Genomic DNA, 14,894 nt, shown 5'->3' with positions numbered 1-14,894 from the left:
TTGTCACTTTGACATGACCTGTACAAAAAGTGTGGTTCTGATGTCAAGGATATAGACATTAGTATCTTTATTACCATATCATGACGACAAATTAATAAAGATATATGCAAATATGATTATATCTATTTCATTCAGCTTTCATATCATATAAAGATTCTCGTTGATAAGGAAATAAATATTTACAAATGATATTGTAATTAGAGGAATGTGTTAAGGATCATGAGACATTTAATATGAAAAAAATAAAATCAACATTTATAGTCTAAACAATATGTCATACTATCCCAACATATACAGGTATTAAATAGTACATCTATTCTGCTTTAACCTGTCACGTAGTGTCCCGATGCATCTAAATGTACATATTTGCAATATGTCCATTCAATGTCTGAACTCGCCAAAACAAGAAGATTCGATGCAGAAAAGATTATTATTGTCTGGTCTGCCTGCATGTCATATGTATACTTTTCTATGGTGTGGTCTTTAAATTAATGCCTACTTCTTAATAATAATGACGAATGTTGTTTCATATTTCCGTATTTGAAATTATACTCTGCTTTAAAAAGTGCTAATGTATGAATATTTAATACCTGCTTTGAAATTTTCAACAGTATTTTGTTTATATGTTATTTTTTAAGTACTTTTCAATATTTCATGTCATGAATTCAAGAATATGACAATAAAAGTATATTTTGGTACAAGTTACCACCCTTCCTAAGTACAGGTACATGTAGTACAATGCAGTACTGGTTCAGTGCAGTACAAGGCTAAGGTTTTCGTAAGTAAAGGGTACATGTTGAAGGCCGTACTTTAACCTATAATGGTTTAATTTTTAAATTGTTATTTGGATGGAGAGTTGTCTCATTGGCACTCACACCACATCTTCCTATATCTATGTAGTACAATACAGTAATGCAGTACTGGTTCAAGGCTAAAGATAGACATAAATAAGAATAAGATTATAAGATAACCTTAAGATACAGTTGTTTACATCATGTGTTACTCAAGTTGGAGTTATAGGTGCCCTTTATGATGCAGAAAGACATCAGCTTGATAATGGATTGAGCAGTGATTTAGTGTCCATCATCCACAGCAGCAAAGTGGTAATTATATTAATACCCTTGTTTTGAAGGAGTTGCCTGAATTACCCCTTTCTGTCTCTCCAATTTTACATTGCATTTTTACTTAGGTGCTGTATATTCTAATACACAATGGCCACGGTTTGAACTCTTCCTGGCTTTTTTTCTTCTTGAACAATCAATAAGAGATTTCCAAATTTGGTAGTATAAACCTTCATGCAAGAATTTTATTTCCATTAATTCTCTTTCAGATCTAGTGCTTACAACTTCCTGTTTACCGGGGACATCATACCAGTCCATCTTTGAAAATCAAAAGGCCATATTTGTCAGAATCAAATATTATCACATAATTGAGCAATCTTTTGTCTATGTGCCTACAGATCTACTTCATATCTTAACCTAGCAATAAAAAAAATAACAGTGTGCTTTCTTCTAGGGTATTGTGTAGCAATTTACCACAGATCTTTAATGAGACAACTGTTCAGATGCAGGGAGGACAGGGTATATGAAAGAGCTAAAGTGTGTAAAACTTTATAAAAGTAGTAATAGTATAAAAGGTGTCATTATTTCAAGTCAGATGGGGTGGGCTAGGGTATATGTTGGCAGACTTCTGTTAATAAATTAGTGATGATATCAAGCAATATGGGATGGGGGGGGATCTGGGTTTATGAAGGAGGACTTAAAAAATGTGCTAGAAAGAAAGGTGCCATAGTATATGTTTGATCAAGGGTCTGGGAAGGTTTATTAAGCAGAAAGACTTGTGTTAGTTGAAAAAGTGACAACAAGTAAAATGCAGGGCATGTCTGGGTATATGAAGGAGGACTTGTTTTGGTTTAAATAATATTTGTTTTATTATCAGCTTACCTGGCCCAAAGGGATGGATTTTCCCCATCACTTGGCGTCCGGCGTCGTTTACTTTTACAAAAATCTTCTCCTTTGAAACTACTGGGCTAAATCAAACCAAACTTGCACACAATCATCTTTGGGGTATGTAGTTTGAAAAATATGTCTGGTAACCCGACCATCCAACCAAGATGGCCGCCATAGCTAAAAATAGAACATAGGTGTAAAATGCAGTTTTTGGCTAAAAACATAAAAACCAAAGCATTTAGAGCAAATCTGACATGGGGTAAAATTGTTAATCAGGTCAAGATTTATCTGCTCTGAAATTTTCGGATGAATCTGACAACCCGACATTACAAGCAAAGTAAGATTTACAAATAAGTCAACATGACTGAAATGCCCAATTGACCCCCTAAGGAGTTATTGTCCTAAAATATAGTAAATATTTAACAATTTACATAAAAGTTGTAAATTTTTACTTATATTTTCCACTGAAATTTCAAATTCATTATAGATAGAGATAATTTTTAAGCAGCAAGAATGTTCAGTAAAGTAAGTTGACAAACACACCACCATCACCAAAACACGATTTTGTCATGAATCCATCCTCTTCCTTTGTTTAATATTCACAAAGACCAAGGTGAGCGACACAGGCTCTTTAGAGCCTCTAGTTATATAAGTGAGAATTTGTCAATAGTAAAAGAAATGTGGGTCTAGGTTTAGCCTGGACACTTTGATATAAGATCAGTCCTAACTATATTTATCTAAAGTTATATCATTGAACACTTTGTATTAAACTCTCTTCCCAAATAATAATTTGGGCCTTTGTACCTTGAGAAATTGATTGTATCATACCTCTTATTCTTATATATACTTTTATCAACAACTGAACAAATAATATTCAAATAGATGCATGAGATTAAAATTATTCAAATAGATGTAATTATTTATAATGTCATTTTAATATCATGCATGAAAGAAAAATTGCAAGAGTTTTTGAATGAAAAATGGAACTGTTATTAGTGCAGTGTCAAAATTGTACTTGGATAAAGATATGTCAATTTTATCAAAAGCAAGGTTGCATATGTAGGTATTAATTTACTTACTTAACATCACAGAAAAGAAATTATTGATTCCGCAAATAATTTATGACAGCGTATTATATGAGAATGAATTTTTAAATTTAATAAAGTTGAAAGTAAAGATGGTGATCTAAACATTTAAGTTATTTGATTTGCAGTTTTGATTTCAATTAAGACTATCTGATTGTAACTCTTCTGTGAAATTTGATTTATTGGAAAATTTAAATAACCCATTCTTATATTAAATTGTGCTTTAATGGTCTGAATTATATGGTACCCAGTTTCTGCTGATAATAGAAAAATCTTGATAAAATGGAAATTTTGTGTGAATTATATTGGCTAAATCGCTTTTTGAAGATGGAAAATGGTATCATAAGCACCTTATAGACCACCCATGGATGTATAATTCACAATCAAAATATTTTGGTAAAGATATTGTGAGTTTACAAGACAAAATGTTTATGTATCTGATAGTATTCATTTCAGATTTGTAATACTTGTAATACTTGAAGATTATTGACCCTTTATAAATATTAAATGGTGCCAAAAAACTCTTGTACATATTGCTTCCAACAGATACATGCTGTGATACATATAGACCATGCTGGCACATATTCTTCCTGGCAGGTGTGCTGCGTGTTGCAGAGTTCCTCCTTGCTAGGCTAAGCTGTTTTTAACACCATATGATGCTTTTTAATTAAGCTGTTTAAACCCAACAACAAAGTGCAAAATTACTGAAAAATAATACAGATCAAAAATCAACTTGTCTTTTTTCACAGTCAGTTTCAGAGATTGAAATTCAGGATTCCCATTTGTGTGTAAAATGTTATTACAACTTTTGATGTTGGTACTGAGTTTTTAATCTTTTGGCCTAATGTGCACTTCACAGGCAGTATTGCAGAAGTTTTACAATGCTGAGAATTTCCCATGATCATTAGCAAATAATTAGGAGTATAATGTCAATTAAACAGTGCAGGCATATAACCACTTATAAAAATTCCAGTTGAATCAGCTACATGTAATGGAATGAATCAATTTCTTTTGATATCAAGTCGGGGAAAATAAATATTTATTGGTAAAAGTTATGCTCATATACATATTAATATACTAATTAATGGCTGTTTCTTTGAACCTTGAAAGTGATAAAACATGTTTATTTATAAGTATTAATTATTATTGAGATGTTTGTATGAATAAATTATCAGAGGATCTTATAATGGTCAGTCTATCATCAAAGAGATATTAATTTCTGCACTTTGATGTGAAATTGATCACCCTAGGTCTCTGGTGACCACATCTCTCCCCTACTCTTAACATTCTCATAATCAAAATCAGTTTCATGCATATTAAAAGTATTTCCATTGGTCAAAGACATTCCTGTCTAACTGATCATCAAAGTGTTTAATGTAACAGCAAATTAACATCTGATAATTAATCATTGGGATATGGATTAAGATCAGACAGCTCAGGCTGAGAAACTGGTACCCTGACTGGTGTTTGTTTATCATGAGATCAATCAAACTAATCATTGAGAGTTCAGTGTTCAAAGAGGGATACACCTTGCTAACAACAACTGATTGGGAATTCACCTTTGAAAGAATCATATTTCTTTGAAGTTTGGACTCTTTGCTTTCATTTTAAAAACTTTCATGCCCTGCTACTAGAAAGAAGCCCTCTTGGGTTATGCTGTTCAGCATCATTTGAGATTCAATGACATTAATTCCATGCTTGACTAAAATATTGTTTTGAAATTGAGTATTAATTTTTTGTTCACTTCTTATTGAGGAATCCGCCTTTTTTGCTCACCTGGTTTGTTCCAGGCAATTTGAACTTTTCTCTTATAAACTTTTGTTCATTGTCTTCGTCCATTGGCTGTTACAAGAATATTATTCTCTATATGGCTGATTGAAACTAAACTTGACCATAATCATTATGTTAGGTATAAGAAGATGTGGTATGAGTGCCAACTCATCAAACCCCAATTTGTTAAAGTAAACGATTATAGGTCAAAGTACAGTCTTCAGCACGAAGCCTTGGCTCATGTTTAGTTAAACAAAATGTCTTATAATTGGAGTTGCTAACTTAAACATGACCACCAAGTTGTAAAATAAAACATTTGGGTGAAAAGCATGTATACTGTATTGTTAGTTTATCTGTTATCTTGTTACCTTTATCAAATTAAATAGAGAAAATCTGACAGCAGCCAATATGAACAGAATGTAACATATATATACCAATACACCAGCATGACCAAAAATATTGAAACAAGTCCTTATCAATTTAACATTATATCAAGATTCAGTGTGATGCCCTGAGTTTAGTGCCAGAATAACTTCACAATTGGTTAAGAGAAATTTGTCTTGTTCATGGACATCTTCATGGGGAATTAAACTAAATTTATCCTGCTTTCAGCCTCCATACTATCCCTGAAGTATATGTTTATTATATGAAGACTATAAGTCCCAAAAATCAAACAACCAATCTTAAATAATTAAAAAATAAGGTAACTACCATATTATAATTGTGTTCAGCTTGGAGTTTCCTCAGAGTTATCTGAGACAGACTGGCAAATTAGTATTTTCCATTTTTTCCAATCCTTCATCTGCTAATAAATTAAATTGAAATAATTGCAAAACTATCAGACAATATTATATTTACTCAAACTTTGAGAAGGATAACTATTGTATTGCACCATGCATAATATTGGTGGGTGTTTGTCCATTACTATCTACACAGAAGTGCCAGTGATATTTGTGGAGTCAGAGATATTAGGTGTTATCATCTTGTCTTCTGTAGAATGTTTCTGCTGACTAACTGAAATGTGAGAATATTTTCCTGAGACTTTATCTTGTACAGTGTAAATAAATCATTGATAAATATAATTGAATCAAATGATCAATGAACAGTTTCAACATGAAACATGGGGGTTCACAATGAGGAAGTAAATATGTCTCTTTTATTTTAGATTTTGTGACTTGAAATTCAAAAATTATTCTATGCTTGTTTTATTGGGAGGGTTAATAGCAGCAACAAAAATCTGGGACTAACTTAATTTAATTTCAGCTAGCCTCTCTTTAAAATTTAGGTTACAGTGATTGAATTATACAGGAATAAAAGGAGAGCAAAAAATTAATTGAAGACAAATTTTATAAAAATTCTTGCATGTAGTTATGATAAGTTGTAGTGAATGAATGAGGCTAACAAACTTTTCTATAACAATTTAAAATCATTTGAAAGACTTTGTTATCTATGGCCAACCAACCTAAATGCTGTTTTGTAATTTCAAAGGATAAAAAGTTTTGTGGCAATGGAAATGTTGTTCAAGCTGTTTCAGATTGTACCCCTCCTGTATGCCCCCTTTTATCTTTACACCAAATTAACATTTTACTGATTTATTTAACATGCATGCCATGTTTATTTTTCTCTTAGGTTGTTAATAAACCATATGTGTTCATTGCATATCTATGTATCTGTGTATATACAAAAAAAATCTGTAAAAGCTAATTGGCTCTTTCCCTCTTTATTTTCAGAATTAAAGAATATAAGGCATGGTAGACCGAAACGGTATTCAATAAAATGGTCATTAGGTATACCAAGTTTATCAGGAATAAAGTACAGAATCAAAAGTACAGTTCTATCCTATTAGGTTTGAGTCTTACATAATATGTTTACGTTAGTGCAAAAAAGTTTATAATTTTCATGCGTACATTGATATATACATCATATTATATATAATTATGCATGATATACCAATAAAAATCCAGAGATAGAAAATAAAATAAATAATCAATGCAGATATTGGTATAGTAAACAGATTTAGCATCACAAAATAACCCATTTACTCCTGATCACAAGTTTTCTTGGATGTATGTCATAAAAAGTACAGCAAGGTTATTAGTACTCATTTCATGTCAGGATATGGATTAGTGGGTCATGTAAAAAAGGTCAATGGAAGCATGTCCGTGTACATATATATTATCTACCATAATTATGCTATAAATAGGTATAACTATGTCTTCCTGCAGTGTATTTAACTGTAAGCTATTATTGAAAAGAAAAGTCAGATTGATTTTGATACTGCGTAATTGAGATAGTACTTTTAGTGTTATTATATTGGTTAAAAAAAGTACTTATTAAATGACCTCCAACTACAATCTCTATCAATATATTATATAGAAACCTACTTCCTCTTTTTAATTTTTAATTTGATTTTATTGAACATCAGTTCTGTGGAAGCAGAAAGTATTGACTATTTAGTTTAAATGATATAAACCTATATTTAGGAAATTGATAATGATTTCACACAATTGTAGAAAGTAGGTCGGGCAAAATGTCAATGTACTGTGTTAAGTCATTGGCCCTACTACTATATAGTTAATGAATTCAAACAGGACACACAATAAATATGGTGTCTGTTATTGATGAGCTCACCATGATCAGAGTATAGTTTGACTGGTCAGTCAGATATTGCTTTTCTAGATCAAGGTAGATCAATGTCAAAAGCATGAATTCATTTACTGATATCAACTTGATAGACAGCAGTTTATGGTAGATTAAATATTCCAAGCTGTTAACATGGAAAATATTAGAAATAAATAGATAGTTGTTTGTTTAATGTCAAGTGGCAAATTGTTCATACATATTCAAGTTAAGAGAAAAAAAATGATATGTTTTGAAAAAAAGGGCAGGTAATTTAGGCAGTTATTGGAAAATAGGGTATATATATTTGTTAAGGGGAAGAATTTTGCCTGGCAATACATCAACTTTGAACTAAGGGTAGTTATTTGAAGGTCAAAGCTTTTTTTATTTTCAGAAATCTAGACAGTCTTCAACAGGGGGAATCTGACAGAATGTTAAGTTTGAAAAAATATTATCAAGATGAATTGGGTTAGTGTAAGAGTTATTTCTCTTTGAGCATTAACATAATTATCAAGTAAATTAATTTTGACAGTAATTATATAAAATACTGCTCTTCTATAATAAGAAAGCAAAAATATATAAAAGAAATACATATTGGTGAACACCAAAGAACAATGTCTTGATCATACTGTTTTGGTTACTCAGAAATTCCCATTCAGAATGAAGATTAACAATAACAGTTATCCTTCTTAAGTGTCGGGTTTATTCCAAGTATAGTGTAGAATATGTTTTGCTTCATATGTTTTTAACAGTATGTTTCCTTTTAATGAGATTACATTTATGGAACATGAATCTCTTTTCTATTTATCAAAAAAAAAAATGCTTGTTGGAAAAGTATGTTACAAAATTATTATACAAGTTCCATAATGAGAACAAGGAAATTTAACAGGATAAGTGTCTTACATATTGCTAAGAATGTTTTACATTGTAAATTCTTATTTTACCACTGGATGGTCAAATCTCATAAATGAACCCAAGTAACTGGAAAAAAGTGGCAGTTCTCCAAAATGAACATTAAGAAGCCATCTGCCAAGTCAAAATAAAACCTCCAACTTAAGCTTAAAATCAATAGTAATCCCATTTTCTGTCTGTTCATCAGAGCCTATCTCAACAGTTTTAATAAACCCTGTCAGTGTGGATGATTCCCTAAGGCATTCTTATTTTCTGTGACAATTATTTAATCAAACCATTTGTATTCTTTTGAGAACTATGAAGACTGCTATTGTGATACTTAACATGGAAAAAGTTCTCAATATTAAATATATTTAATTCACCGCTTTCTTCCCGTAAATAATGTGACAGATTTACTCCCCTGATTATCGTTAATTATTGTAGTGCGTTTTAGAAATGCTTTAAAACTCAGAATGAAGTATTGTAACTCTGTTTTTTAAAGAATTTTGTTAAACTATATAAATTGGATTATGCAAATAGTTAATGTTCAAGGTCAACATTTATGATTATTAAAAAAAAATCTTTAAACATTTATGATTATGGAAAGTCTTGAGTACATTTGCTAAAAAAATTGCAATTTCATAGTTGTGGTCTATGTTTATCTTCTTAAAATATTTCTCCTTCTAAGGTAATTAAGTTAAGCTCTAGTTTAAAGTCATAAGAAACGAGTGACCGGTGAAAAATAATATTCTTCCAATTCTTAAACCAATGCATACAAACATCATAAACTTAGTCTTCTGTGCTCGAATTTATCATTTTTTTCGTGTAAATTTCGTATAATCGTCAATTTTTTTTTTCAATCGGTCAGTGTTGTTGTGAAAATATGGCAGGTAATTAAAGTTCGTGTTTTGAAGCCGAAGTTTAACGATTGTCACCTGTTTGTCGACAATTGACGAAAAATAAACAAAAAAGCATGTAAATTGAGCACGTGTTTAACATGTAAATTTAGATAATAGTTTATTTTAAGGACATCCATGCGTATTGTGGTCCCTGGATTTTTACGAGATGGGTCACACTGAGGTCACCTTGCATACGGAAACTATATCGGGGGAATTGCTTGCTGGAAGGAAGCAATTCAAATAAAGTAAACTTCTTCTAAATATGAATAAATTAAAGAATTTTCTCCAGAAAAAAGTATATGTACATAAGTTTTACAATGAAAACTATCCATTGAGTTATAAAAAACATATGCATTATTTTTTTTTGATTTGAGGTTTCTTATGACTTTAACTCTATCACTTGTAAATGTACTATCCCTAGATAGTGGTTGTCTCTAGTTGTATTCCTCACAGAAAAGTCATCTAAGATCTGGGTTACAACTGTTATTCTTTGCATAGAATTAAAAGAATACTTTTATAGTTAAAGTGTTTAAAATTTTCACTTCTTGTCTTGACTTTGGGTGGGGAAGGGAAAAGATGGTTTGACATATAGTATTGAGATTTTTCTTGTCTTGACTTTGGGTGGGAAAGGGAAAAGATGGTTTGCCATATAGTATTGAGACTTTTCTTGTCTTGACTTTGGGTGGGAAAGGGAAAAGGTGGTTGAGACTATTCTTTTGTCAAGGACTTTACTTTAGCCTCCTTATGTCTGTTATGAAGTATGTGAGGGTGGTTGATGTCTCACTTATATATGGCAAACTTATTTTATTGAGGTCCAGTCAAACCCCTTTTGAACTTTTCCAATATATTGTTCTCTTGATATAACCAATCACTTTTATTCAGGATAACAAAGTTTTGAATGTAGGTGTACTTTATAAACCAGATCTTGTCAAAAAGATATTGTTTTGTGACCTTGACCTCATTTAATTTTTTAATGGTCTAGTACTTTTTTTTAAGATAGGACCTTGTACTCCTTTACTACATTTATGCATATAATATGTTGTATTGCCTTGACCTCAAATCATGTTCTTTAGGTCTGCTTTGAATTAATTAATCATGTGCATCTCAAGTTGAAATGTATACATTATTTGTTGTAAAAAATTATCAAAGTATACCTGTAATAAGCAGGTGCGCTGGACAGATTGCAGTTGGTCTCAGTTTAAGAGTTCATTGCCCTTTAAAACAAATCAATATTACAGAATGCATTACACATAAGTATTTCATATTTTGTAAAGTGGAGTTGTAGAGTTGTCAAGTTATTTAGAAAATGAAATGTCCCATCATTCATACTTAGGTGGATAATTGTCACAATTTTATTTGCATGTATTTATTATTGTGATTGTTGTACAATGTACAAAAATGTTCTAATATTTTTTGTGATTTCATGATATGCTGCACATAAATATCACCTTTAAAACAATTGCTATTTTTTATTTTGGCTAAAACTATCCCTTTGTAATGACAAAACTTTTCCAATATTTCTGAACTACATTAATGTATTAGAGTTGTTTCCCTTTAAACCTGTTTGATAAGATTTACATGTTTTCATATACAACATGTACAATATACATGTATATTCATTACATATGCTAGCTAATGTAAAAGATTACAAATAGTATTATGTATATTGGGTACTTTTATTTATAAAAATCAGAAATTAATATGCATTTGAATGCTTCCAATCAATTATTAGTAAGTTATTAATCATGTTTTAAATGTAACATAGATTTATGTGTGTTAAAATTACACCACATGTCATTCACAGAATAGATTGTATTTGGGGACTGTGATGATCTGTTCATCGGTTACAGTTTATTATTTTGAGTTGTACTGAGTTCAGATCTGAAGAGCACGAATCACTTCCTGTTGATGAAACCATTTTTTCACAACCCTGAACATGGAATTTTTCCTCCATGTGTAATGCAGAGTGGGGGGTTTAATTTTAATGTCATATTACATGCAACACCAAGTTCTAGAGTGACTCCTACCAAATTTGGTAAATGTTGAATTTTCGTTCATACTATGCTGTGTTGACAGGCAGTAAAGAATGATCTTGACCTTAATTTTAAGATATTCCAGATTTTTGGAATTATTGAGGGATTTTAGTTTTGATAGAAAATGATGTAAAAATTAGTCAACATTAGTCTGAAGGGTATTAATCTACTGATTTATGATCAGATACTTTACAAGAACTAGTGTTTTATGCCCCTTTTATCTCTCAGTATAGTCCTGGATATCTGGTCCATGTTTAATAGTCATTTAACTGAGATGATATCAGAACTTAATGGCCCTATAGACATGAAATCAACATAGAGGCCCATCAATTTTTCCTTTTGATCTTTTGATTTTTTTCGTCTTGGTACATGTAGGTATATTGGTTAAACATGTACTTTTTACACTATAACATGCATCAAACTTTGTTGTTCAGCCTGTGGCAAAGTGCTAAGATTAAAATAGGAATAACTAACATGTACTTGGTTGTCAGTTTACATAAAATACTATAATTAAGTTGAGTATTGACTTAACTAGGCCATTGACTCTTTACTTTAATATCTGATAACTAAGTATCCATAGAAAGTTGTAAAAGTATAAATTTAAATGAAATGTTTAGTTTTTAGCTATAAAAATGGATTGAAGGCATGAAAAGTAAGAATCGTTGTGTTTTGGACTTTCAGTTTAGTTATTAAGGAGAAAGTTCTGTAAACAATAGTCATTACTGTTTTAAATATTTTGATGGATTCAATTTAATTTTCTTTTTTCATTCCATTAATAAAAGAGTGCTTTTAGCCTTAAAAAATTATGTCCAACTCTTTTTACCATTTTCAGCATGTTAGCATGTTTCCCATTGCTCCACCTCAAACCCCATATAAAAGTAAAAATTCATTTCCCAGTATTGAAATTTGGCTGTTTTTATCAGACTGCAAAACCATTTTTTTCCGGTTTCCCCAGGTCATTTGGAAGCCATCATCAATCTTAACAATAAAACCACTGACTATGTCAATGTCCATATATAATATTATATTGTGATTGAAACTTAATCTTTGTTGTCATGCCATAGAAAACTGATACATATACAGATTTGAAAAGGCTTTGTTGTCCTAAGTAACTCTGTTGTCATTTGCAATCTGAGAAATTTTTATGATTTTCACAAAAATCGGGCAAATTGCAGTTCACACGTTAATTTCATTTACTAATGATTAAAATCTACCGATTTTATCATATTGGATGACTTCTTGTCTGATCAATATGAGGTGGAAAATTACACTCCTCTGTTCAACTTGAGAGATTTTTTTCTTGATATTATTGAATCAAATATTTGAAGCAATCAAAGACTAATTGCAATTCATAAGTGAACTATTTTGATACAGTGCATTGACAGGAGTATTTATCAGCTATATCGGCTATCGCTTCCTGCAATAACACAATCTCCGAAATCAGAAACTTATCCAAATGATCTATATAGGTTTTCAATAGGTTAAATGCTTATTAAGACTTTTCAACTTGGTTTTCAAGTGTTTGTTTATTCATCGAAAGCGACGCCAGGATAAAAGACAAGGACTCTTTTAAACAGAAAAAGTGATTGAATTTTATAAATTTTTAGTGTTTGTCCAGGGGAAAAACTCAGACACAAACATGTTAAGATACACAGTTATATTGTATTCTGGGGGAAGGCGACACAAAACAATATGTATACAATTTCAACTTGATCCCTTGAATAGTATTTGTTTACTTGATTTTGTGAACATTTACATCTGTTTTGATGTTCAAACGCTCTAGATTTAATAAAACTTAATATTTAGATAATTTTAAGATCGATAGAATATAGATTTTACATTCATTTCTACAGTTTATTTGCCTAAAGATGGGCTAGACGACCCTTAACAAACTTTATTTCACATATAATTGTTTATTTTGTAACATTTTTAACTATTATCTGACAACCTAAATAGTAATGTGATTTAGCCTCTAGAAAAGGGTTAATTTGGTCCCTAATTTAACACCAACTGTGATTATATAGGTATATGGCCAAAATAGCCATCAGATTTTTCATAGATCATTAACTTTTAAATGACCTCTGTCCATTGTAAATCCATCAGCCTGTTGTATTGGATTATTTACATTGAAAGAAAACTTTCATAATGGCATTGTTGAATTAGATTGAGCAATAGGTTTAGATAACCTAATGAGCTGTAAATAATTGATCAGAGTGACCCAGATGTCTCAAGGTCATTCATTTAAAAATTTTCAAATTGACCAATTGGATTAAAGCATTAGACAATTTCAAATAAATATGATAAGAACTAATTAGACCTAGGCCTGTGATTAACTGTTCCTAAATTTATTTATACAGCTTTTTTTTTTTATTGTTATATGGGAATATATATATAAAATCTTCAGATGAATCAAATTTTAGGTTTGATTGAAAAATTATGAAACTAAGATAACAAAATGAAGAAGAAAGATACTGTATATAGTAGTCTTAGTCGATATATGTTCCCACGATACATTAGTCTGTTTGGGGCAATGATGTTATTGAACCAATTTATTAAAATAAATAAAACAGCTTGCAAGAATCTTATCTAGTTATACTGAATTAAAATTTTATTTTTAGCATCCTTCCATAGAAAAAGGTTGAAGATACAGATATCAAAGACAAAAGATATGTCAAATGACTTAAGGCAACAAAAGATGCAAAGGTAGAATATTAATCCATAAATAAATCAAGTCCTTCTGTACCAGGCAATTATAAGTACTTGTAGCATAGAATAAGAGTGTGGGATTCATAATGTCAAATTGAGATATCAAAACCCCACTATATATAGAAAGACCATATCCTAAAGACTGGAATGACTTTTAAACCAGACTCCATTGCATGTCAAATGACCTTGAGATTATTATAAGCATGAGCTGCTCAATTCAAAACACATTTATAAATTGATGACAGTCAACTAACAAGTGGACATCACTTTCTGGTGTTTAGTTAGTTCTACAGATTATTATTTTAGACATTGGTAATAAATCAGTGTTTTCAGAACTAACACCTTAGCCAAAGGTAACTTGCCTCTTAATGCATGTTTTACATGTTTTATGATGTCCTGTTTAAAAAAACCACATTTGAACTGTCATCTTTATTAAAATTGATATCTTAACATGTAGATTCTGTGAGGTGTAAGCCAAAGAGGCTCTGTATTAAAAACTGTACTTTGACCTATAATGGTTTACTTTTATAAATGGTGACTTGGATATAGAGTTGTGTCATTGGCACTCATACCACATCTTTTTATATTGAAGAACTTAGTTGAGCAGATATCATATTTGTTTATGGTTTAATTACCAAAACCTGTAGATTATTTGATAAAAGATGAAACTATTGTAACATTTTTCCTTCAACTTCTCTTTTGACATTTGTAAGTTTTACCAGTACTTTCTAAAACCTGCATTGTCCATACAAGCACCTTCACCCAATTGACTTTTTATGTCAATGTTAAATGTGACGCAAAACAAAAGAACTGACAGATTCAGGAAAGAGCAGTCTTTAAAATATTTTAAAAGATCCATTATAAAAATAAAAACTTGTAGCAAGTTTAATACCAATGTTCTTTCATTGATCAGACCCTGGTAAAATAATTGATATTATTTAA

At 30.6% G+C, this 14,894-nt stretch overlaps 1 protein-coding gene across 6 annotated transcripts in view; it reads left to right on the top strand.

The window, feature by feature from the left end:
* LOC134681036 (uncharacterized) overlaps positions 1 to 14,894 on the top strand; it is a 127,077-nt gene that overhangs the window by 33,165 nt on the left and 79,018 nt on the right. For 3 of the 6 annotated variants that reach the window (XM_063540424.1, XM_063540414.1, XM_063540434.1), the window contains 2 exons: positions 6,535 to 6,650; positions 13,865 to 13,949. The exons of 1 other annotated variant lie outside the window; for it this stretch is intronic. The gene's annotated coding sequence lies outside the window, so the exon portion shown is untranslated. The remainder of the gene's footprint in view (positions 1 to 6,534; positions 6,651 to 13,864; positions 13,950 to 14,894) is intronic. 2 more of the 6 variants (XM_063540451.1, XM_063540442.1) reach the window with 1 other exon arrangement.

The sequence above is a fragment of the Mytilus trossulus genome, chromosome 1 (genome assembly GCF_036588685.1).
Source record: "Mytilus trossulus isolate FHL-02 chromosome 1, PNRI_Mtr1.1.1.hap1, whole genome shotgun sequence".
Taxonomy (NCBI): Eukaryota; Metazoa; Mollusca; class Bivalvia; order Mytilida; family Mytilidae; genus Mytilus; species Mytilus trossulus.
This window is presented reverse-complemented; position numbering and strand designations above follow the sequence as displayed.